This window comes from Macaca nemestrina, chromosome 4 (genome assembly GCF_043159975.1).
Source record: "Macaca nemestrina isolate mMacNem1 chromosome 4, mMacNem.hap1, whole genome shotgun sequence".
Classification (NCBI taxonomy): Eukaryota; Metazoa; Chordata; class Mammalia; order Primates; family Cercopithecidae; genus Macaca; species Macaca nemestrina.
In genome coordinates this window covers 126449356-126476420 of record NC_092128.1, presented here as the reverse complement: position 1 = coordinate 126476420, position 27065 = coordinate 126449356, and the positions used below count along the sequence as shown (strand labels likewise).

General features: G+C 43.7%; 1 pseudogene; it reads left to right on the top strand.

The window, feature by feature from the left end:
* Positions 1 to 18057: 18057 nt before the first annotated feature.
* LOC139362559 (serine/threonine-protein phosphatase 2A 56 kDa regulatory subunit epsilon isoform-like) lies at positions 18058 to 18690 on the top strand (annotated as a pseudogene).
* Positions 18691 to 27065: the final 8375 nt, after the last annotated feature.

Here is a 27065-nt window from a genome sequence, read left to right as displayed (position 1 = left end):
AAGAAGGATTCTAAAGAGCTTCAATTTGCTGGGAAGCTTTCTCCTCAGGTGGACTAGTAAGGGCAGAGTCTTGCAGTTCTTTCATCTATTTATAGCTCAGAGAAGCCACCCGGGTGCGGATGTGTGATTCCAAAGCAGAAATCACTCAAATTCATGAAGATTCTCCCTCTGCCCTTATAATGGAGGCACATCGTTAAAAGCACTTTGTTGAAGCTATGCTAAAGTGTTGGACATTTCAGTGGATAAACAAAACAATATAAACAGTCAAGATGGTTTTCTAGTTACGGGACTCGGAATACTCTACTTGAATTTAGCAGGGTTTAGGTATATGTGGATGTTGTGACTTCCTTCCTCCTCCCTCACTTCCTTCCTCATTTTCTCTGTCTGTATCTCTGTAATGAGGCCATGCATGTTACTGGGAAATATAGTAGATTTGGAGACAGGTGTGGGTTCCCATCCAAGGTCCAACACTCAGAATTGAGTGATCCCATACACATTATGTGAGTGTTCTAGCTCTTAGTAATTGAAGGATAACAACAAAGTAGAGAAAAATTGTATAAGATTATATATAAATGGATTAAATTTTATACAAATTGTGTAAGATTATATATAAATGGATAGATGGATGGCTAGATCGATGGATAAATGGATGGATAAATGGAGGGATGGATAAATGGAGGGATGGATGGATGGATATATGGATGAATGAATAGATGGATGAATGAATAGGTAGCTAGATGGATAGTTGGATGGATTAATGGATAAATGGATGGATGAATGGATAGATGATATACAGATATGTAGATGGATAAATGGATGGATGGATAAATGGATAAATGGATGGATGGATAGATGGATGAATGAATAAATGGATGAATGAATAGGTACCTAGATGGATAGTTGGAAGGATGAATGGATAAATGGATGGATGAATGGATAGATAATATACAGATATATAAATGGATAAATGGATGGATGGATGGATGGATGGATGGATGGATAGATAGATGATACATAGATGGATAGAGTCTGCAAGACAATGCATAATAGGTCAAAGACTTTTTTCATTCTTTTTTTGTTTTTTCTTTTTTAGTGATGAAGTCTCACTCTGTCACCCAAGCTGGAGTGCACTGGTGTGATCATAGCTCATTGCAGCCTGGAACTCTTGGGCTCAAGCAGGTATTTGTCATCATGCTTAGATTTTTTTTAAAAAAATTTTTGTAGAGATAGGGTCTTGCCGTGCTGCCCAGGCTGGTCTCAAACTTCTGGCCTCCAGTGATCCTCATGCTTTGGTCTCTCAAAGTGCTAGGATTACAGACATGAGCCACTATTCTTTATTCAGTAAAAGTCTGTTTCACTGAGCACATTCTTTGGCCATCCCACTTGTAAATGCTAAGGATATAACACTGAATAAAACCGACAAACCCCTGCAGTTGTAGAACTGATATTCTAGTGAAGGAGCCAAACATGAATCATAGTATATAGAAGGCAACACCCACCACAGAAGGAAGTAAGGCAGGGAAGTAGGGCAAGAAATGTGACTGGGGTAGAGGTGTTTCAGATTTTAAATGGGTCATCAGGGAAGAACCTATGCAGAGGATGGCATTTGAATAGAGACCTTGAGTGGTGCTGGAGGCTGCAGCAGAGGTCCAGGGAAGAAGTATCACTATTGAAGTAGGCCCTGCCAGAGACCTACTGCAATACACTGCAATAATTTCCATGTAAAGAGAAGCTGTTCTGCCTTCTTGTGAATGGGATGAAGTTACAAAGCAGTTGCAGTTCTTTATACCAATCTTTTTCCCACTTATCTTCCTCAGATGTTGGAGCACAGGGGGATGAGTTGACCAGTTACCCAGCTGCTGTGCTCAGAAATCTACCAATCACCATGTTTCCATGGAGGCCAAGCTTTCCCGACTGCTCCCAGGCAGTGATTGAGCATGGCAGGATTCTCAGGCAAGCCCACTCCTGGGAAATGCACCACTCCTATCATGGGCTCCCCATTAGCTTTGCCGAAACTTCTGCAGAACCTCGTGTGAAGTCTTGCCCTGCACTGTGTTCCCATCTTTCCCTTCTCCACTGGTGCTAGACTTGCACTGAGGTCTGATGACTCTCCTGGACTTTGCTGGCTCCCTTCCCATTTTCTCTTGCAGAATTTTCCCTAATAAATTACTTACACTCTATTATTAGAGTTTTCTCAAATAAATCCAGACTTAGCATCTGCTTAGAATACCAGGACTGACACAGGCACCACTGAGGAACTGTAGGTGCCCAGCTAATGGCCAGCACTAACTGTTGGACCTTTAAGTAAGGCCAGCTTGGACCTTCTTGTGCAATTGATATGCCCATAAATTACAGTCATGTGAGTTATTGAAGCTCTTGTGAACTATTGGTAGGAATGTAACACGGTACGGCCATTGTGGAAAACAGTGTGGTGGTTCCTCGAAACATTAGAAGTACAATTGGCCAGGCATGGTGGCTCATGCCTGTAATCCCAGCATTTTGAGAGGCTGAGGCGGGCAGATCACCTGAGGTCAGGAGTTCAAGACCAGCCTGGCCAACATGGTGAAACCCTGTCTCTACTAAAAAATACAAAAATTAGCTGGGCGTAGTGGCGGGTGCCTGTGATCCCAGCTACTCGGGAGGCTGAGGCAGGAGAATCGCTTGAACCTGGGAGACGGAGGTTGCAGTGAGCCAAGATCACACCACTGCACTCCAACCTGGGCCACAGAGAGAGACTCCATCAAAAAAAAAAAAAAGAAAAAAAATTACCATATGATGCAGCAATTCTACTTCTGGTTATATACTCAAAAGAATTGAAAGCAGGGACTCAGAGATCCTTGTGCAGCCACATTCAGAGTGGAATTATTTACAATGGCTAATACATGGAAACAACCCAAGTGTCCATTGCACATGAATGAATAAACACAATGTTCATTTAACACAATGAAATACCATTCGGCTTTAAAAATAAGGAAAATTCTGACACATGCTATACAACCTGGATGAAACTTAAGGACATCATGCTAAGTGAAATAAGCCAGCCCCTAAAAGGCAAATACTGTATAATTCCATTTATATGAGGTACTTAGAGTAGTCGCAATCATATAGACAGAGAGTTGATTGGCAATTTCCAGGGACAGGGGAGACAGGAAAATGGGGACTTCTTGTTTAATGTATATAAAATTTAAGTTTCTAAAGATGAAAAGAATTATGGAAGTGGGCGGTAATAAAGGTTGTACATTATAAGTGTATTTAATGCTACCAAAATGTACACTTAAGAACAGGTGAGTTAGTCTGTTTTGCCATGCTGTAAAGGAATACCTGAGGCTGGTAACTTACAAAGAAAAGAGGCTCACACCTGTAATCCCAGTGCTTTGGGAGACTGGGGCTGGAGGATTGCTTGAGCTCATGAGTTTGAGACCAGCCTGGCAACATGGTGAGACCCTGTCTCTTCAAAAAAGACAAATATTAGCCAGGTGTGGTGGTACATGTCTGTAGTCCCAGCTACCTGGGAGGCTGAGGTGGGAGAATGGCTTGAACCTGGGAGTTTGAGGCTGCAGTGAGCTATAATCACACCACTGCAGCACTCTATTGTGGGTGATAGAGCCAGGCCTTGTCTTCAAAAAAAAAAAGAGGTTTATTTGGCTCAAGGTTCTACAGGTTGTACATGCAGATTTTACATGCATGACACTAGCATCTGCTAGGCTTCTGGTGAGGCCTCAGGAAACTTACTCATGGTAGAAGGTGAAAAGAGAACAGGCAGGCACATACATGGAGAAAGAGGGAGAGAGAGGGAGGAAGAGAGAGAGAAAGAGAGAGAGAGAAGGAGGTGCCAGCTCCTTGAAACACCCAGCTCTTTTTTTTTTTTTTTTTTTTTTTTTTTGAGACGGAGTCTCGCTCTGTCGCCCAGGCTGGAGTGCAGTGGCCAGATCTCAGCTCACTGCAAGCTCCGCCTCCCGGGTTCCCGCCATTCTCCTGCCTCAGCCTCCCGAGTAGCTGGGACCACAGGCGCCGCCACCTCGCCCGGCTAATTTTTTGTGTTTTTAGTAGAGACGGGGTTTCGCCGTGTTAGCCAGGATGGTCTCGATCTCCTGACCTTGTGATCCGCCCATCTCGGCCTCCCAAAGTGCTGGGATTACAGGCTTGAGCCACCGCGCCCGGCCAAAACACCCAGCTCTTGTGTAAACTAACAGAATGAGAACTCTCTCATCACCATGGGGAGGGCACCAAGCCATTCACAAGGGATCCACCCACATGACCCAAACACCTCCTGCCAGACCTCACTTCCAACAATGGGGATCATATTTCACCATGAAATTGGAGGAGACACACATCCAAATCCTATCAGATGGTAAATTTTATGTCGTAGTTTAGCACAATTTTAAAAAAGAAAAAGCAATTATAGCCAGATGAATGAGCCCAGGAAAAATCAGTAAAGTAAAGTTGCACCCAATGCATAGAAGTGTAATTGTTTTCAAGCACTAATGTTTGGGTGGCTTGTTACATGGCAAAGGCTAGGGACACAACACCACAGGAAGACTTAGAGGATCCAGGAAAAAAGGAATAAACTAGCAGCTGAGGCAGAAGTTGCAGTGAACTGAGAGTGCATTCCAGTCTGAGAGACAGAGGGAGACTCACTACAAAAAAAAAAAAATTAATAATAATAATAATAAACGAACTCATGGTTCTGCAGGCTGGCTCAGGTATAAAGGGAAGATATGACCAACCCAGCACGTGCTGAGGATCGCTGCCTGGGTTCTGAGCTGAGCAAGCATTCCTGGGCCAGACTGTCTTTCCATAACCTACTCCTGTCGACCTGATTGTTTAGTATAGTGTCATCCTATGCCTGCGTTCACACTTTGATTTAGGCCTCAGTATGTCCCACCATTGGATCCTGTTCCTGCCTCTAACTGGGCCATTTAATGTCCACCCATTCCTGCCTTACCAATGTATATTCAGACTTGGGCTTTTTAATTAAATATTCAGCGGGCACAGTGGCTCACACCTGTAATCCCAACACTTCGGGAGGCCTAGGCAGGAGGATTGCCTGAGGCCAGGAGTTTGAGACCAGCTGGGGCAACATAGTAAGATCCCCAGGTCTACAAAAAATAAAAATACTAACTGGGTGTGGTGGTGCATGCCTGTATTCACAGTTACGTGGGAGGGTGAGGCTGGAGGATGGCTTGAGCCCAGGAATTCCAGGCTGTAGTGAGCCAGCAGTGAGCCATGCAGCCTGGAACTCCTGGGCTCAAACCATCCTCCAGCCTCACTCAGCCTCCCAAGTAGCACTTGTACCACTGTGCACCAGCCTGGGCAACAGAGGAAGGCCCTGTCTCAAAAAATAAAATAAAATAAAATAAAAATATTAAGTGTTCACCCTCCTGCAACATCTTTTGCTGTTCCCTGCTGATCTCCTAAATCTGACCTGGCTCACCACCTCCTCATTCTGGTCCTAGGTTTCACCTTCTTACTCCACCCCTATCAGGTACCCCAGCAAACCTGGCATCAAGAAATTGTCATCACAGCTGAACCTTGGGGCTGGAACCCAGCCTCGGTTCTCTTTCATTGTTTCCTTCTCAACATTGCACTCTATTCTGCCACCTGAAGCCTGTCTTCTCCTTCTCCTTCTTCTTCTTTTTTTTTTTCAGATGAAGTTTTTGCTCTGTTGCCCAGGCTGGAATGCAATGGCATTATCTCAGCTTACTGCAACCTCCCCACCTCCTGGGTTCAAGCAGTTCTCATGCCTCAGCCTCCTAAGTAGCTGGGATTACAGGCATCTGCCAACACGTCCCCCTAATTTTTTTTGTACTTTCAGTAGAGACAAGGTTTCACCATGTTGGCCAGGCTGCGCTCGAACTCTTGACCTCAGGTAATCCACCCACCCCGGCCTCCCACAGTGCTAGGATTACAGACATGAGCCACTTTGCCCGGTCCTGAAGGCTGTCTTCTAAGGCCCTCCTGAATCCCCCACTGTTTGTCCCTGTGTTCTCACAGCTAACCTGCTTTCCAGCACATCAAGATGTCACTTACTGAGAATTTCAGCTTCTGCCAGTCAGTGCCAGGCAGCCTGATGCAGGCACCTCTCTCCGCCTGACCCTACAGAAGGGCAGCACTTCCGACGCCAGTGGCTGCTTCCTCCAAAGGGTTACTCAGGACTTTCCTGGCAAGGGCGGATGATTATGCCTGCCACAAAATTTATTGACTTGCGAATCCTTGATGGAAGGCTTGCACCTGAAACTGTTGTCAAGTAGCAAGAATGCACTTGATTCATGGAGAGAGGCATTTTTTATTTGAGAAAAAAAGTAAATCCCTTTTCTGCACTCCAGTAAATGAAAAAATCCATACTATTAAATAGCACTAAGAAAAACTAGCTCTTAGAGGACTAACGAATACTTTCAAATCATGGTGAAACAAAGGCATACAGAGGGCAATATCACCAATATAAGATGTTCTTTTTTTTTTTTTTTTTTTTTTTGATGCTCTGTCATTCAGGCTGGAGTGCAGTGGTACGATGATAGCTCACTGCAGCTTCCAACTCCTGAGCTCAAGCATTCCTCCTGTATTAGCCTCCTGAGTAGCTGGGATTACAGGTGCACACCACCACGCTGGGCTATTTTTTGAATTTTTTGTAGCGACGGGATTTTGCCATGTTGGCTAGGCTGGTCTCGAACTCCTGACCTCAAGTGATCTGCCCACCTTGGCCTCCCAAAGTGCTGGGATTACAGGCATGAGCCACCGCGCCTAGCCCATAACACTTTTTGATCCTAAAAATCCTAAAAACACTATAGGCACAAGCCACCAAGCTTAGCTAAATTTTTGTTTGTTTGTTTTATAGTAGAGACAGGTTTTCACTCTGTTGGCCAGGCCGGTCTCGAACTTCTGACCTTAAGTGATCTGCCTACCTCGGCCTCCCAAAGTGCTGGGATTACATGCATGAGCCACTGTGCCTGGCCCCTAGAGATTCTAAGTAACGGGAAAGCTATTACTGCTCGCCTTGATGCATATCACTATATCACTTTTTTTTTTTTTTTTTTTTGAGGCAGAGCCTCACTCTGTCGCCCAGGCTGGAGTGCAGTGGTGCAATCTTGGCTCACCGCAACCTCCACCTCTTGTGTTCAAACGATTCTCCTGCCTCAGCCTCCTGAGTAGCTGGGATTACAGGCGTGGACAACTATGTCCAGCTAATTTTTGTATTTTTGGTTCGCCATGTTGGCCAGGCTGGTCTCAAACTCTGGACCTCGAGTGATCCGCCTGCCTTGGCCTCTAAAGTGCTGGGATTACAGGCGTGAGCCACTGCACCCGGCCAAACTTGCCTAGTGCTCTTTAAGGAAGGTCTGTTATCTGTCAGAAGTTTTATGCTGTGACTGCTGCTTTAGCAGTGCGGTGGGGGCAGGAGGCATTTGAATTCTCCATGAGCAGTCACTAACATGGAAATTCATACGTCATTGTAGGTGAGCTAGACAACCACACGTGTAATGCAAAATACACACGTTCTACATAGAATGTGCTATGTAATCCGGATGTTTCAGGGCAGTGTTATAGTCAATTACATTTCCTTTCTTTCTTTCTTCTTTCTCTCTTCCCTTTCCTTCCTTTCCCTTCCCTTCTCCTCTCTTCCCCCCCTTCCTCTTACTCACCTTCCTCTCCTTCCCCTCCCATCCCCCCTCCCCTCTCCCCCTCCCTATCCCCTTCTTCTTCTTCCTCTTCCTCTTCCTCCTCTCCTTCCTTCCTTCCTTCCTTCCTTCCTTCCTTCTTTCCTTCCTTCCTCCCTTCCTTCCTTCCTTCCTTCCTCCCTTCCTTCCCCCCTTCCTTCCCCTCTTTCTTTCTCCCTCTGTCTTTCTGGCTCTCTCTCTCTTCCTCTTTCTCTTTTTCTCTTTCTTCCCTTCTTTGCAACAAGGGTCTTACTCTGTCCTCAGGCAGGAGAGCAGTAGTGTGATCGTAGCTCACTGGAGCCTTGAACTCCTGGGCTCAAGCAATCCTCCTGCCTAACATTCCCAAGTAGCTGGGACTAGAGGTCTGCCACACACGCATGGCATGTTTTTTTTTTTTTTTAATTTTGTGTAGCGATGAGGGGTCTCATTATGTTACCCAGGCTGGTCTCAAACTTTCGACCTCAAGTGATTCTTCTGCCCTGGGGTTCCAAAGTGTAGGGTTTATAGGCATGAGTCACTGCACTCAACCTACATTTTCTTATATACTGCTACTATATTAGAAATTCTGTATTTCTGGAAATAATGACTTAGTCAATCTAGTCTACAAAGCTAACATGTGAACAAGCTGAGATTTTCCAAAAAAGGAGTGTAATGGTGCCTCCTGTCCTCTGTAGATGTGAATGATGAAAGGGACCATGTATGTTTCTTATTTACACGTACAGCAAATTTGACTTTTTCCATGTAATTTTGTATAAAAGATAATATAATAGATAACATAAAAAGATTTTTTTTTTTTTTTTTTTTTTTAAAGATAGAGTCTCGCTCTGTCACCCAGGCTGGAGTACAGTGGCGTGATTTTGGCTGACTGCCACCTCTGCCTCCCGGCCTCAAGGAAATCTCCTGCCTCAGCCTCCCGAGTAGCTGGGACTACAGGCACCCAACACCATGCCCAGCTAATGTTTATATTTTTACCAGAGATGGGGTTTCACCATGTTGGCCAGGCTGATCTCAATCTCCTGACCTCAGGTGATCCGCCCGCCTTGGCCTCCCAAAGTGCTGGGATTACAGGCGTGAGCCACCACGTCTGACCAGAAAGAAATTTTATGTTTACATCTAAGACTTTGGAATCATTTAATAATGCTTTTGACTACATGTAACGTGAAATCAAACTAATGGTAGCCAAAGCAAGAAAGCCATTACACTTTTCACATACCAAAAAGTTGTAGGTAGGTTCTTCCAGGGTGGGTTCATCAGCTCAGTGGCATCAGGGTGCTGGCCTTTCTTCCTTCTTAATCCTTCCTTTCTTCCTTCCTTTCCTCCCTCCCTCCCCATCTCTGTTCCTTCCTTCCTTCCTTCCTTCCTTCCTTCCTTCCTTCCTTCCTTCTTTCCTTCCTTTCTTCCTTCCTTTCTTCCTTCCTCCCTCCCTCTCTCTCTCTTTCTCTTTCCCTCCCTCCCTCCCTCCCTCCCTCCCTCTCTCCCTCTCTCCTTCTCTCCCTCCCCCTCTCCTTCCCTCCTCCCCTCCTCCTTTCCTTCCCTTCCTTTCCTTCCTTCCCTTCCTTTCTTCCTTCCTTGGTCTTGCTCTACTGCCCAGGCTACAGTGCATTGGTACAATCATAGCTCATTGCAGACTTGTACTCTTGGGCTCAAGCAATCCTCCTGCCTTAGCCTCCGGAACAACCAGGACTTCTCTGCTTTCTCTTGGTTTTTCCTCATAGTCACAAGACAGTTGCTGCAGCTCCAGTCATCCACATCACACATAGGAATCTTAAACTGAAAGAAAGTATCTAAAGCAAAACTGAATTTTCTTCAGCAGGTTCCTTTTACACACTTTTTCCTTGAAAGACAGAGAAGGAAACATTTTCAAGTTTTCCTTTTTGACTTCATTTGGTAGATTCATGTCACATGTCCATGTGACAAGGGAAAGTTAGAAAGTTAGAATCTAGCTGTATTAGTCCATCTTCGTATTGCTTCAAAGAACTACGTGAGACTGGGTAATTTATAAAGGAAAGAGTTTTAATTGACTCACAGTTCTGCATGGCTGGGGAGGCCTCAGGACACTTACAGTCATGGTGGAAAGTGAAGGGGAAGCAACGCACATCTTACATGGTGGCAGGAGAAAGAGAGAGTGAAAGGGGAAGTGCCACTTTTAAACCATCAGATCTTGTGAGAACTCACTCACTGTCACAAGAATAGGATGGGGGAAACCACCTCCATGATCCAATCACCTCCCACCAGATCCCCCCTTTTACACATGGGGATTACAATTCAAGATGAGATTCGAGTGGAGACACAGAGCTAAATCATATCACTAGCAAAGAGAAGTTCCATATATACTTGTTGGTTGTGTCAAGCTGCTATCAAAAGGACTCCAACATAAAGTAACCTAAATAATCTAAAGGTTTCATTATTAAATACATATAAATTTCTTCTTCTTCTTCTTCTTCTTCTTCTTCTTCTTCTTCTTCTTCTTCTTCTTCTTCTTCTTCTTCTTCTTTTTCTTCTTCTTCTTCTTCTTCTTCTTCTTCTTCTTCTTCTTCCTCCTCCTCCTCCTCCTCCTCCTCCTCCTCCTCCTCCTCCTCCCCCCCTTCTTCTCCTTCTCCTTCTTCTTCGAGATGGAGTTTCACTCTTGTTGCTTAGGCTGCAGTGCAAGGGAGTGATCTTGGCTCACTGCAACCTCCACCTCCTGGGTTCAAGCAATTCTCCTGCCTCAGCCTCCTGAGTTGCTGGGATTACAGGTGCCTGCCACCACGCCCAGCTAATTTTTTGTAGTTTTAGTAGAGACGGGGTTTCACCATGTTGGCCAGACTGGTCTAAAACTCCAGCGCGGTGGCTCACACTTGTAATCCCAGCACTTTGGGAGGCCAAGACGGGCAGATCACAAGGTCAGAAGATCGAGACCATCCTGGCTAACAAGGTGAAACCCCATCTGTAGTAAAAATACAAAACTTATCCAGGCATGGTGGGGGGTGCCTGTAATCCCAGCTACAGGCAGGAGAATGGCATGAACCTGGGAGATGGAGCTTGCAGCGAGCGGAGACTGCGCCACAGCACTTCAGCCTGGGCAACAGAGCAAGACTCCATCTCAAAAAAAAAAAAAAAAAAGATGACAATAATGCCATGCAATAAAATGCTTATTATATGCCCAGCTGGGTTCTCAGTGATTTGCGTGTAGCAACTCAATGAATTTCTGCAACAGCCTCATCAAGTAAGTACTATTATTAACTCCATTTTGCTGATTAAGAAACTAAGTGTGGCTGAGAATATAGATGGCGGGCATTTCCTTCAGATCTTACAACTTATAAGGACTCTGGATAATTTACAATTGCTAGTACCTGTGTCTCTTTTTCTGGGGGCCTTTTTCTGATGCCAGGAGGGTTGCTCTACCAGGCAAAGAGAAGTATTACCATTCCCTGTGAATAACCTCAGGCAGTGTCCAATGTGAGTTAGATACATTTCCAACTTCCTAGCCTCTTGGGAGAGAAAGCTTTTTTTTTTTTCTTTACTTCTTGAGATGGAGTTTCACTCTTGCTGCCCAGGCTGGATAGCAATGACACGGTCTCAGTTCATGGCAACCTCTGCCTCCTGGGTTCAAGCGATTCTCCTGCCTTAGCCTCCCGAGTAGCTGGGATTACAGGCATGCACCACCATGTCCGGCTAATTTTGTGTTTTTAGTAGAGACGGGGTTTCTCCATGTTGGTCAGCCAGGTCTTGAACTCTTGACCTCAGATGATCTCCCCGCCTTGGCCTCCCGAAGTGCTGGGATTACGGGCATCAGCCACCGCACCAGGCCTGGGAGAGAAAGCATTTAAGTGAACTTGCATTATCCGTTCTCACACTGCTATAAAAACATTACTGAGTCTGGGTAATTTATAAAGAAAAGAGGTTTAATTGGCTCGAGGTTCCCAACTGAAGACATTAAGGCTTACAGGCTTCTGCTTCTGGGGAGGCCTCAGAAAACTTACAATCATGGCAGAAGGTGAAGGGGAAGGAGGGATATCTTCACATGGCCGCAGGAGGGAAAGAGAGTGAAGGGGGAGGTGCTACACACTTTCAAACAACCAGATCTCGTGAGAACTCTATCACGAGAACAGCAAGGAGAAAAGTCTGCCCCCATGATTCAATCACCTCCCTCCAGGTCCTTCCTCCCACACCGGAGGTACAGTTAGACATGAGATTTGGGTGGGGACACAGAGAATTCTGTGTCAGAATTTCTCCACCATTACCCAGCATTCCCTGGTAGGCTCCACAGTGGTAAGTGGCTTTATTAGTATACTTTCCTTCTCTGCCCAGTCTTCTACTGGTGTTTCCTGTATTTTTCTGTGCTAAAATACTTGTCTCTGAGTCTACTTCTGGGAGAACTCAACAGAAGACATTAAGGCATAGAGAAGCTAAATAAATTGTGCAAGTCACCCTGATGTAAATGGAGACACCTCATAACTTTGGGTTACATTGTAACTTTACTTACAATGCTGCCTTCTACTCAACCCCAGCCTGAGACTACCCTCAGGGTACTTTGTCTAAGGGGGCATTTATCCTCTGGCTGAACATAAAGCCGTAGGACAATGTTAGGCCTTGCTGTCTGTTTCTATGCTCACCTCAGGCTGGGCCTGTGGGAATTCTCTACCGAAGGATGTTTGCAAAGCTGCTTCTGTTCAGTCCTGAACATCAGTATAGAGGCATGAGGGGAATATGGGAAAACACTAAGTTCTGCATGACAGGAAATCATGTTAGAAAGCTGTGAAAATCATGTATCCTTTTGAGGCATAATGGTTTTAATTTTCTTAGGCCCTGATCTTCCTGGCAACAATTGAGAAGTGCATAAGCATTCATGAATCAGAGTGGGGCACGTCTGCATATTTAATTTCATGTCACTGGGTGGAAACTTTCCTTTTGATCTTTGCATTTAAGGGGATTTACACTTTAACAATTACATTTTTTTTTCTCCTCAAAAGTCAATGTGAGTTATTGAATAGTGTCAGCATACTTGGGGGTAGGGGAAGGATGTTGAGAAAGCCAAGAGGATTTCGCTTCTGTCTTGGATGTGTCGCACTGTCTACATGCTCCTATTCTTGAGAAAGGGGGAAGCTGTGAGGGTCTCACCAAGCAGGCCCCTTACCCACTCTGGAAGAGGTTGGGCCAGTAAACATCAGGACTTAGATAGAAGACAGGCTACAGTTTCTTTACCTTGTTCAACAGTGAGCCCTGATGATCCTCCAAGCCTTTGCGTAGACAGATTAATGCTACATTCAGAATGAGTATCAGTGGTTGTCAGAGACAAATGGAAGATTCTCTACCCTCAATAGAATTTGAATTGCTTTTCCTTCCTTTTCTAAACCTTCTCTTTTCTCCTTTCCTTCACCTCCACGTCTTCCATCTTCTCCCCCTATTATCAGAAAGGGGTCTCGATCCAGACCCCAGCAGAGAGTTATTGGATCTCACACGAGAAAGAATTCAGGGTAAGTCCACAGAGTAAAGGGAAAGCAAGTTTATTAAGAAAGTAAAGGAATAGGCTGGGCGCGGTGGGTCACGCCTGTAATTCCAGGACTTTGGGAGGCCGAGGCGGGTGGATCACAAGGTCAGGAGATTGAGACCATCTTGGATAACATGGTGAAACCCCGTCTCTACTAAAAATACAAAAAATTAGTCAGGCGTGGTGGCGGGTGCCTGTAGTCCCAGCTACTCGGGAGGCTGAGGCAGGAGAATCACTTGAACCCAGGAGGCAGAGCTTGCAGTGAACTGAGATGGCGCCACTGCACTCCAGCCTGGGCGAAGGAGCGAGACTCCGTAAAAAAAAAAAAAAAACTAAGGAGTAAAAGAATGGCTGCTCCATAGACAGAGCAGGACATTCCCAAAAGCAAAAGGAAGAACGCGCCCACCTTAGTTACAATGTTTGCTCAAATATAAGATAAAAATGTCAAAAACTCACGGGGTGGTGGCTCTACTACAAGGTGCTGGGATAAAGGATTTTTCATCTTTCTGTAACTACTGTTTTCTGCAAGATCTGTATCACTATATTTAAAGCAAAACTCATTCTGTTATTATTATTATTATTTTGAGACAGGGTCTTGCTCTGTCACGCAGGCTGGAGTGCAGTGGTGTGATCAAACTCACTACAGCCTCAACCTCTTGGGCTCAAGCAATCCTCCCATCTCAGCCTCCCATGTAGTTAGGACTACAAGGGTGCACCATCATGCGGGACTAATTTTTTTATTTTTCATAGGGACAGGGTTTCCTAGGCTGGTCTCAAACTACCAGGCTCAAGCAATCCACCCACCTCTGTCTCCCAAAGTGCTGGGATTGCAGGCCAAGCTGCAAAACTTATTCTTAAACAAATCATGCTTTTGATATCAAGACATCAGGCCATTTCCTGGGTCTGTTACATCCTTGGTCTGTTTAGCAAACAATATTAACCTGTTCCCTTAACCATAAACATCCTGTGACTAAGAATGCCTAGCCTGCTGGGAATGCAGTCTAGCAGCTCTCAGCCTCATTTTACCCAGCCCCTGTTCAAAATGGAGTCACTCTTGGTTCGAACGCCTGACACTCCACCCCACTTACTTATTTTCTTCCTTCCTCTTTCCCACACATAATGTATTTCAGTGATTTTTCTGAGCCATCCATTAGGGATACATATGTAAAAGACTTGTCAGGAACTCGTAAGGTCCAGATGGCAGAAATGTCTAACCCTTTCCATGAGGAATCATTTGTGTCCAGAAGTATATACCACTGATTCGAGGATTGTTACTATCCATGTTCCTTCCTCATAAGAACTGACCAGACCTGAGCGGTTATTCAGCTCTATATTCACTCAGACAGGTACTCTTCTATTGAACATTATTTAACACAGTTTTAATGCCAATGTCATAAGGCTGTAAGGCCAGGATATTTGGGTTTTCTCCTGACCCCACTGTGTACAAATTTTTTGCCTTCACTATGCCTCAGTTTTCTATCTGTAAAAGATCAATCCTGTCGGGGGGTGGCAGGCAAGGGGAGGGAGAGCATTAGGACGAATACCTAATGCATGCGGGGCTTAAAACCTAGATGATGGGTTGATAGGAGCAGCAATCCACCATGACACATGTATACCTATGTAACAAACCTGCATGTTCCACACAGGTATCGCAGAACTTAGAGTAAAATAAAGTTTAAAAAAGTTCTGGGCTGGATGCAGTGGCTCATGACTGTAACCCAGCACTTTGGGAGGCCGAGGCAGGCAGATCACAAGGTCATGAGATCGAGATCATCCTGGCCAAAATGATGAAACCTTGTCTCTACTAAAAAAAAAAAAAAAAAAAAAAAAAATCAGCCAGGCGTGGTGGTGGGTGCCTGCAATCCCAGCTACTTGGGAGGCTGAGGCAGGAGAATCACTTGAACCCAGGAGGCAGAGATTGCAGTGAGCTGAGATTGCACCACTGCACTCCAGCCTGGCAACAGAATGAGACTCCATCTCAAAAAAAAAAAAAAGAAGAAGAAGTTCTGTTAAGTTTATGGGCCACAGAGGGACTATGTCTCAAAACTCTTCATGACAAAATAGACTTATATAGCATTCTAGGCCCCAGATGCCTCCATGGATAGTGATATAGCCCTCAATCTCATGATGGCAGACTCCCCACCAGGGTCGCCTTCCACAGTCACCCTTGTTTTATTTCATTTGGCTGTTATACTAAAGTAACATAGACTGGGTGGCTTACAAGCAAGGGAAATTTATTTCTTACAGTGTTGGAAGCTTGAAGTCCAAGATCAAGGTGTCTGGCCCCTCTTCTGATTTATCAAAAGAAATCAAGAATTTTTTTTTGGCATAAGATATCTGTTAATGTAAGTGGTAAGGGTGAGATCTGGTGGTGCTGAGATCTTTGAGGCTGGTGATGCCACTGGAGATGGGGTAGACTAGGGAAGGAGTTAAGTTTGGGGAAAGAAATCAAGAATTTACTTTTGGCATAAGATACCTGTTAATGTAAGTGGTAAGGTGAGATCTGGTGTCTAGTGAGAGCCAATTCCTGATTTATATTAATAGACAACTGTATTTTTGCTATGTACTCACGTGGCAGAAGGAATGAGGGGATACTTTGCATTAATTTGTGTGGGTACAAAATAGGTATATTTTTTATGGGGTACATGAGATTTTTTTTTTTTTTTTTTTTTTGAGACGGAGTCTCGCTCTGTCACCCAGGCTGGAGTGCAGTGGCCGGATCTCAGCTCACTGCAAGCTCCGCCTCCCGGGTTCCCGCCATTCTCCTGCCTCAGCCTCCCGAGTAGCTGGGACCACAGGCGCCGCCACCTCGCCCGGCTAAATTTTTTTGTGTTTTTAGTAGAGACGGGGTTTCGCCGTGTTAGCCAGGATGGTCTCGATCTCCTGACCTTGTGATCCGCCCGTCTCGGCCTCCCAAAGTGCTGGGATTACAGGCTTGAGCCACCGTGCCCAGCCCATGAGATGTTTTGATGCAGGCATGCAATGTGTAATTATTACATCATGGAGAGCGCGGTATTCATCCCCTCAAGCATTTTTCTTTTTTATTACTTTTTGAGATAGAGTCTCGCTCTTGTCACCCAGGCAAACTCCACCTCCTGGGTTCAAGTGATTCTCCTGCCTCAGCCTCCTGCGTAGCTGGGATTACAGGCAAGTACCATCACACCTGGCTAATTTTTGTATTTATAGTAGAGATGGGGTTTCACCATGTTGGCCAGGCTGGTCTCAAACTCCTGACCTCAAGTGATCTGCCCGTTTCGGGGTCTCAAAGTTCTGGGATGACAGGCATGAACCACTGCACCTGGCCCCTCAAGCATTTTTGATGAGGGCGCTTATCCCATTCACTGCAGCTCCGCCTTCATGACCTAATCACTTCCCAAAGGCCCTGCCTCCAAATACTATCCCCTTGGGGATTCGGTTTCTACCTATGAATTTTGCAGAGGCATAAACATAAGTCTTTGGCACCTCCCCATATCTGGAGGAGAGCCCCACCATTCTCCCTGCCATTAATTTTCTTATCTCAACTACAGCAGAAGGAAGCAAGGGTGTCCAAGGGAGAAAATACTGTTATGGGTTCTTAGTTTCTGTTTCTTGTGGGGTCATTAAAGCCCCTTCCTTATCCCTCTTTTCCACTTATCACTAGAGACAGAAACTAAAAATCATGACTTCAGGCTGCCAAAAGCCTAAAACAAAACAGAACAACAACAACAACAAAATAATGTGAGTTAGACAAGCTTGGCAAGGAAGCCATAAGGTGAGAACCATGAAAATGAAAATGATCACCTGCAACTCAACAGCATTTCAGATGGAGAGGCATTTCTAAGACCTCAAGGTGAACGCACGCTTGGCTTGTCCCAGGAACAATTAAGATATGAGTGCAGCTGGATCGGAGTGAGAGAGTAGGACAGCAGTGACAGACACAGTTAGAGAATAGATAGGACCAGATCATGCAATCAGGGGTTAGACTATGGGAAGACAGACGTAAAAGCAGGAAGATCAATTAAAAGAGGTGATAGGCCGGGTGCGGTGGCTCACACCTGTAACCCCAGCACTTTGGGAGGCCGAGGCAGGCGGATCACGAGGTCAAGAGATCAAGACCATCCCAGCCAACTTGGTGAAACCCTGTCTCTGCTAAAAAGACAAAAATTAGCTGGGCGTCGTGGCACACGCCTATAGTCCCAGCTACTCGGGAAGCTGAGGCAGGAGAATCACTTGAACCTGGGAGGCGGAGGTTGTAGTGAGCCGAGATAGTGCCACTGCACTCCAGTCTGGTGACAGAGTGAGACTCTGTCTCAAAAAAAAAAAAAAAAAAAAAAAAAAAAGATGCTGATGGCTTGGTCTAGGATGGTTGAGATGGGATGGGGAGACATTGTTGGATTCTGGATACATTTCACATGTAATAATAGGTAGGATTTGCTCACGCCTTTGTTCTACAGAGTGAGAGAGAAGAATTCAGAACATCTCCAAAGTTGGTCTGAGCAACTTTAAGGCTGGAGGTGCCATTGAAGATAAGATAGACTAGGGCAGGAGTTAAGTTTGGGGAAAGAAATCAAGAATTTATTTTTGGAATAAGATACCTGTTAATGGGCTGGGTGCAGTGGCTCACGCCTGTAATACCAGCACTTTGGGAGGCCGAGGCAGGCAGGTCACGAAGTCAGGAGTTCGAAACCAGTCTGGCCAACATAGTGAAACCCGATCTCTATTAAAAATACAAAAATGGTATTTGGAATATCAATAGGTAGTATAGTGCAGTGGTTGAGATCATGGACTTTTGCCTTAACTGCTGGGGTTCAAATTCTAGCTTTACCACCTATTAGCTGTGAGACCATGGGCACATTCATTAACCCTTATGTGCCCCAGTTTCCTCTTCTGTAAAAGGGGGACAAAACTACACCTCCTCGGGAGGATTAATAAGTAGATTGCTTGGAAAATTGCCTGATGATCTCACTTCTGGAGCTATTTGACAGCGAAGACCCTTGGGAATGGGACTACTTTAAAAACAGTCTTAACATAGAATTTATGGCAAATTTCTCAGTCTTAGAGCATTCATCTGAAAACAGATTAACAATATTTTCCTAAGGTTTGTTTATGAAACGGAACACTTCAATGGTGTAGCTGAACTGCTGGAAATACTAGAAAGTATTATCAATGGCTTTGCTTTACCTCTTAAGGCAGAACACAGTTTCCGGTGAAAGTATTGGTCCCCTTACACACTGTCAGGAGCTTCTCACTCTGCCATGCACAGCTGGCATATTGTATAGTGCAGTTTCTGGAGAAAGATCCTTCACTCACAGAACCAGTTATCAGGGGGTTAATGAAGTTTTGGTCTAAAACATGTAGTCAGAAAGAGGTCATGTTCCTTAGGGAACTGGAAGAAATACTGGATGTGATTGAACCTTCACAATGTGTTAAAATCCAAGAACCTTTGTTTAAACAAATCGCCAAGTGTGTATCTAGCCCTCATTTTCAGGTGGCAGAAAGAGCACTCTAGTATTGGAATAATGAATTCATCATGAGTTTGATAGAAGAAAACTCTAACGTCATCCTTCGTATCATGTTTTCCAGGCTTTACAGGATTTCGAAAGAACGTTAGAATCCGGCTATTGTGGCGTTGGTGTACAATGTGTTGAAGGCGTTTATAGAAATGAACAGCACCGTGTTTGACGAGCTGACAGCCACATACAAGTCAGATCGTCAGCGTGAGAAAAAGAAAGAAAAGGAGCGTAAAGAATTGTGGAAAAAATGGGAAGATCTGGAGTTAAAGAGAGGTCTTAGATGTGATGGAATAATTCCAACTTAACAAAAACAATGACAGCAACATTGCTAATTGGTGGAGTCACACATTTATGTAGCAGAAGATGGAGCAACAGTTTTCTGTATTGTGCAACTTTACGGTAGATTTTGCATTTGTTTCATTATTACAACAGCACTGTATATACCTGTCTCTAAGTAAAGGAAAATAAAAATAAGGTCTTCAATCCACAGTTTGGACAGCAGATGGACTTCTCAAAACTTTGCAAACATAATCACTGTTCTAACCCTCTTAAAAAAATCGGGCTTCAAAGATTTGTTAATGAAATTGCTATGTTAAAATTCCATTATTGGGAGTTCTTTATCACTAGCAGAGAGTATGATACAATTTTCAAATGTGAACAATCTTAAATTTAGCTTGTCTTTCTGCTAAGCTGTTAAATGTATTTATAGTAAAGGAAGAAAAAAGGACTGTCATTTCCTTATAAGTTTGTGTAACATCCTCCTCTGGATAACTTGACTGTAATTTGACATCTTTTTCTTTCGCACATCTTCCTGAGTTGAATGTCCACGTGGAATGGAGTCATGAATTATAAAGGTCCCTGATAAAAGTTCTGTTTACTGGGGTGAACATCTTTCCAGTAACCAGGTAGTCCTGGTACTCCTTTAGTTTTAAAATTAGGAGTTAAAGGCCGGGCCGGTGGCTCAAGCCTGTAATCCCAGCACTTTGGGAGGCCGAGACGGGCGGATCACGAGGTCAGGAGATCGAGACCATCCTGGCGAACACGGTGAAACCTGGTCTCTACTAAAAAATACAAAAAACTAGCCGGCCGAGGTGGCGGACGCCTGTAGTCCCAGCTACTCGGGAGGTGGAGGCAGGAGAATGGCGTGAACCCGGGAGGCGGAGCTTGCAGTGAGCTGAGATCCGGCCACTGCACTCCAGCCTGGGTGACAGCGCGAGACTCCGTCTCAAAAAAAAATAAATAAATAAAAAATAAAAATAAAATTAGGAGTTAAAAGAGAAGAGGTGATAAACATAGTAGGGAAGGGAATTTTGAATTCATGCATCAGTTTATGGTGAATCCAAATCAATGGCTTGAATCCTTTGAAAACAGGCACTGGGACATCACAGATTTCAGTACCTGACCAGTATTAGCTGCATGTATCATTGAACACACATACCAGAGATGTTCTAGGGTAGTTAAACTGCTAATAAAACTTGTGTACAGTATGTACTTACCTAATGCAGTTGCATTATTACGTACTGAAAGATATATGTTTGGGGGGTTATTTCCAGGATGCGTTTGCTTGTTATGGACATGGCATCAGTGAGCTGATAATCCTAAACCATCACTTCCGGCAATATTCATTGTATAGAGCTGATTCCGTGTTCCTGCGTTGAATTGTGACGGTAGCAAACATGAACGTATGAACTACTGTTGCTTTTAATAGAAATACAATATAAATATGGGCTTGTATATTTTCTTCCTTACATTTAAATATAAAGTAGAATGTGCAGTTTTATTGTTTTCAAGAAAAAGGAAAAAAAGCTGCTGACTTTCTCTCCCATAAAGTTTTTCAGGATTATCAGGTCACAGTGTGTACGTGAGAGTCAGCTATTTATGGATATTGTTATCTCGGTAACTTTGTAAAAAAACAAAAACAAAAACAAAACTGGCATGGTTAATTCCTTAAAAAAAAAAACCAGCAGTAAAAAAAAAAGTCATATGCAACACTAGACACAACATGGTTTAATGGAATTAATAGATTAAAAAAAAAAAAAGAACATTGATGGGGATTCACTGTAAGGTTGGCAGAGGCTGCCAAAGACAAAACAACTGACTTTAAAAATGCTGGAACAAAGTGATAAAAAATAAATTTGTAACAAATCTTCTTCTTTTTAGTCCTTGTCATTTTAGCCCTTTAGTTTCAACTCTGCATTATATCTATTTTTGATGGCGTAAACTTTTGTTTGCTGTTAATTCATCTTTTTAGGTAGAAGACACTAAAATCACAGGTTTATGAAGAATCTCTGTCCATTGGGAGGAAATGCAGTCATTTGAAATGAGAAAGGCCGGGATCCTTTTTTGCTCCTTACCCTGTCTTCGAGAGTAAAGGTGAACACTTACAGCTCTCCTCCCTGATGTCAATTTTGTATGTTGATCATTCCAAACTGAGAAGAATAAAGCTAAATTTTAGACATATTTAAAGAATCAATTAAAGCTGTATGTCTAAAATTCATAGGGCAACTTCTGTGAAGGAACATTGTCTTTTTCTCTTTTAGTGGAAAGTGACAATGCAACATTAGTCATGTTGTGTGCGGTGACACAGAGTAACTGAGGTAATCTGACTGTTGCACTACGTGATATATTTCAGGACTTACTTGCTGCATTTGCAGCAGCCCTCTGTCTCTGCCCCTTCCCACAATTCTGCCATTGCTGCAACTTGAGTTAATTGTGACAAATGCATCTTTGTGTTACATTTTGTTTGCTTCATAATTTCCAGAACTATATATAAACATAGTTTTAAAATAGCAAATACTGTAGTTAGTGAGTGATGATCACTCCAACCTTATCCTTACCATATGGGTTTCAGGGATAGGATTAAGAGTGTCTTTGGAAGAGAAAAATACACATACCCTGTGGTTTAGAAGGATGCTGAGGCCTTAGGCTGTGGGCCTAGAACAATTATGTGAGTGAATTCACCCATCTCATACTTTGAATCAAGCATGCATTTCTTTTTCTCATTGTGCAAGTATCCCCAGTTGTTTTCCTTCAGTGTTGAGTTTTTGTCCTTTTGAATTTTATTATATGTTGCACTCCCTAACATTTGACTGCTTTTTATAAAAGAAAAGAAAAAATTAAAAAATAAGAAATAAATAATACCCTTGGCCGGGCGCGGTGGCTCAAGCCTGTAATCCCAGCACTTTGGGAGGCCGAGACGGGCGGATCACGAGGTCAGGAGATCAAGACCATCCTGGCTAACACGGTGAAACCCCGTCTCTACTAAAAAATACAAAAAACTAGCCGGGCGAGGTGGCAGGCGCCTGTAGTCCCAGCTACTCGGGAGGCTGAGGCAGGAGAATGGCGTAAACTTGGGCGGCGGAGCTTGCAGTGAGCTGAGATCCGGCCACTGCACTCCAGCTTGGGCAAGAGAGCGAGACTCCGTCTCAAAAAAAAAAAAAAAAAGAAATAAATAATACCCTTGATGCCACTGGATACTCACAAGCAGGGTTATGCTCCTTCGTCTTGGGCTTGTTTGCCCAAATGAAAGGGTTTAATTTATTTTGTACCTCCTATGCGTGGGATAGTCCAGGGTGCAGAGCCAGGACTTGCTTGTAATTGCACCTGCTATACTTAAGTGTATAGGCTTAGGCTCAATCACACTATGGAAAGAAACAACAAAAAAAGTATATTTAGAGCTTTAAAACCTTTTTTATTTTTTGTGGGGATGAGGGTGGGATGGGAAAGGGATGTATGGATGTTACTGGCATTTTTAAGTGTTTAGAGTTTTGGGAGGTTTGGGGTGGTTTTTTTTCCCTCGTTTTCCTTTTTTCCTTTTAATTGGATGCACCGACCTGCCCAGGAAATGAAGAGATTCTCTTTTGATGCTATTACCAATGTTATCATAAGGTGACAGTCACCTGTAACAAAACGGTGGCACCAGACATGATCACTGATGTTTTATTTGCACATCAATATTTTCATTTTTGTATTCTGGCTCAGCTGCTTCTCTGAGTGGAGTTAAGGAATGAGCCACAAAGGATTTTTGTAGTAGGTATATTGGCATTGCATTTTATATTCCTCTATATTTAATTTTGAAAATCTAAAAAAAGGATTGTGCATCTTGAGAGAAAGTTGAGCAAATTGTGATCTAGCGGAATGTGAATTCGTGCTGCTTCTTGTGCACGATAGCAGCAATAGTATCTCTCTTGGAAATAAACATCCCATATTATGATGTCTACGAATATAGATTTCCTTTTCTTCCCTCCCTCCTTTCTTCCCCCACCTTTCTCTTTTTTTCTCTCTCTCTCTGAGCTTCTCTTTTCCTCCCTCCCTCTTCCCTTCCTCTTTGTTTACTTTTTTTGAACTCACTTATTGTAAATAAATTGTAATCCAAACCTCATGAATCAATGGTGAACTTTCAAATATATATATTACCAATGCATTTGCTGGTTGTTGTCTGATTTTTTATTGAAGTATAATGAGAATGACATATCTGTTGCTATTGGTTTGAGGACTTCACTTTAGCTTCATAAATCTTTTGGTGTTTTAGTATTTCATTGTTTTAGCAGGAAAGGGCAGCAAAAGTTCATTTTCCCTGTTAGTAATGCTGTGGTTCATGATTGGTTTTAAATTTAGCTCTGTGTGTGTGTGTGTGTGTGTGTGTGTGTGTGTGTGTTTAAACAGCATCTGTTTGTGAGTAGAGGTAAAAATGAAACATTTCTGTTTTATCTATTTATTTATTTATTTATTTCTATATTTTTGAGACAGAGTCTCGCTCTGTTGTCCAGGCTGTAGTGCAGTGATGTGATCTCAGCTCACTGCAAGCTCTGCCTCCCAGGTTAAAAGTGAAACAGTTTTGACATGAAAAGTTGCATATGAAAATTATAGACCTGTTCATCCAGACAGTGAAGACTTCTGATCCACATCAAACTTAAGATGTCACAAAACTATCTTCCACCTCTGGCTAAAACATGCTACTTCCTTTTCAAACACAACAAAAGCAAGCTGAGTCTTAAACACTTGGAATTTAAAATGTTCTTCTTTGGAAATGATTTGCTTTCTTCAAGGTGGTAACAGCAACAAAAATGAAGGTGCTCCCCAAAAAGAAATGTAACCTTCCCCTTTCACGGATGTGTGAGAGATTCTGTACTGTGGGTGCATCATAATAAAGAAGCAGTGAAGAGTCAAAAAAAAATACAAAAATTAGCCAGGCGTGGTGGTGAGCACCTGTAGTCCCAGATACTTCGGAGGCTGAGGCAGGAGAATCGCTTGAATCTGGGAGGTGGAGGATGCGGTGAGTCGAGATCACACCACTGTACTCCAGCCTGCATGAGAGAGCAAGACTTTGCCTCAAAAAAAATAAAATAAAATAAAATAAAATAAAATAAAATAAAATAAAGCTACCTGTTAATATAAGTGGTAACATTAAGTACTTGCAGTTTTGGGGAGAGGCTGGGTATTAATTTAGAATCCATCAATGCATATATATGACATTGAAATCCTTAGGGTGTATGAAATCTCCTGTGTGGAAGTGAATCTAAAAGAGAGAAGGCAGGTGGGGACTGAGCCCTGGGCACTATGGTGTTGAAAAATCTGAAGAGGCCAGGCAAGGTGGCTCACGCCTGTAATCCTAGCACTTTGGGAGGCTGAGGTGGGTGTATCACTTGGGTTCAGAAGTTTGAGACCAGCCTGGACAAGATGGGAAACCCCACCTCACAAAAAATACAAAAATTGGCCTGGTGTGGTGGTGCACGTCTGTAGTCCCAGCTACTTGGGAGGCTTGAGCCTAGGAGGTCGAGGCTGCAGTAAGCCAAGATTGTGCCATGTCACTCTAACTTGGACAACAGAGCAAGCCCCTATCTCAAAAAAAAAAAAAAAAAAAATCAGGAAGACTACAAGAATGTAACAAAAAGTCTAAGAAGGAGTAGCCTCCGAATTAGGTAGGAGGGGTAGAACTGAGAAAGTGGTATTCTGGAATCCAAGGGAAGAAAGTTAAGAAGGAGAGAGGGATCAGCTGCATCAAGCATTGTTAAGTAAGATGGGAACTGAGACTTCTCTTACATTTAGCAACGTGAAGCCACTGTTGACCTTAACAATAGAAGTTTCGGTTCAGTTGTGGAGAAGAAAGTCCACACGGTGGGTCCAAGAGAGAATAATATGGAGACTAATTGGAGGTACACAGAAAGTTATTGAGGATTTTGCTCTGAAGGAAAAGCAGAGAAATTAGTTGGCAGCTAAATAAATATGTGAGATCAAGTGAGGAGTTTCCCCAAAGAGGAGATATTGCAGCATGTTTGCATGCTTAGGAGAAAAAAACAAAAGGGCAATTGCAAAAGCACAGTTCTTATCTTGTAGGCAAGAAGGGATAAGACAAATGCACAGGAAGATTGGCTGTGGGTTGGAGCAGAGATCCACCACCATTGTAATGAGGGAGAATGTGGGTGGACATAAAGATAATGCGTACACTTGTGTACGCATAGTAGTAATGCGTAGTAGGAAGATGATGTGGTCCTTTTCAGTTTGTTTCTAATTCCCCAATGAAATGTGAGGTTAGATTAGCGCAGTGGTTCTCAAAGCGTGGTCCTCAGACCAGCAGTATCAGCATCACCTGAGAATTTGTTAGAAATACGAATTCCTGGGCCCCACCGCAGGTCTACCCAACCACAACTGCAACCTGGAAAGGGGTTCCAGAATCGGCGTTTGAATGAGGCTTCCAAGGCCAGGTGCAGTGGCTCATGCCTGTAATCCCAGCATTTTGGGAGGCCGGGGCAGGAGGATCACCTGAGGACAGGAGTTCGAGACCAGCCTAGCCAAGATGGTGAAACCCCAGGTCTACTAAAAATACAAAATTAGCCAGGTGTGGTGACGAGCGCGTGTAATCCCAGCTCCCCAGAGGCTGAGACAGGAGAATCATTTGAACCTGGGAGGCAGAGGTTGACGTGAGCTGATATCCTACCACTGCACTCCAGCCTGGGGAAGACAGAGCAAAACTCCATCTCAAAAAAAGAAAAAGAAAAAAGAAAAAAGAAAAAAAAAAAAAAAAGAATGAGCCTTCCAGGTGATGATGATGTGTGCTCAAGCTAGAGAACCACCGGATTAGTGTGAAGAGGAAGAAAGTGGGGGAATCAGAGGTTTGAGAAAATACAAGATGAAATAGTTTTTCCAGATCATGGAGGAGTGTGTTGACTCGGGAATTGTTATGGGATTGCTAAGCATGGTGGAGGACTCACTTTTGTGGTCATTAATTTTAAAAATGAGACCAACTAGCAAGATTGGTTTTGTTTACTCTTTCTATATTCAGCTTTTCAGGGGCAAGAGTGGATGGAGTATGAAGAGCTAGATTTTCATCAGGCTTGGTGTTTTACTGGACAATTGTGACAAAAGAAAGGAGAGCAAAAAGGTGGAATACTTGGGCCTAAAAGTTGAGAGTGCATGCAAGAGAGTGTCTCTGGAGATGAGCCAGAGAACACAAGGAGGGTGGTCTGTGTGTGAGGATCAATGGATTGGATGTCTGGGTGGAGTAGAAGGACTCTTGGAGGGCTGGTTTTAGAAAGAATGAGGCAAAAAGGTGGAATGTGGTGGTCAGATCCAGATTTTAGAGAATTACAGTGAGTGACAATGGCATCTTGGCTATCCCTGAGGCTGCAAGTTGCATAGGTAGGTCAAAAGCAACCATCAGAGACGAGAAAACCAAGGAACTGTAAGGTCAAATGATTAGAGGGATCATTTGCATAGTTGCAGAAACAACCAAAAAATGCAATGGGACTATTGGTGGAGAGGAAGGTGTCAATCCAGAAACTAAACTCTTCCAAGAGCGAAGAAGAAGGGAAGCCTGCAGAGCTGTAGATGGTCACAACAACAGTGTGGTCTTATAGAATAAGCTCCCCAAAAGATGGAGACTTTATGGAGAGGCTGAAAGGAGTAACCTAGAAGCAGTGATCATGATTGTGTACAGCTGGGCGCGGTGGCGCACGCCTGTAATCCTAGCACTTTGAAAGGCCAAAGTGGGCATATCATTTGAGGTCAAGAGTTCGAGACGAGCCTGGCCAACATGGTGAAACCACATCTCTACTAAAAGTACAAAAATTAGCTGGGCATGGTGGCATGTGCCTATAATCCCAGCTATCCAGGAGGCTGAGGCAGGAGAATCACTGGGACCTGGGAGGCAGAGGCTGCAGTGAGCTGAGATCACGGCACTGCATTCCAGCCTGGGTGACGGAGCAAGACTCCATCTCAAAATAATAATAATAATAATTTGGTAGGATGTTGGGTGGGGAGAAAGCATTGTTGTTTGATAGGGTTGCACAGGCATCTCTCAGGGGACGGTTTAAATTTAGTAAGATCAAGAGGCTAAGAAAAACATTGGCGGACAGCTTTAACACGAAGGGGTTTTGGCTGATGCCACACTGTTTCAGAGAAAACAGTGGAAGGATTTGGAAGGTCAGGGGAATGTAGGGGTTTGCATCACAT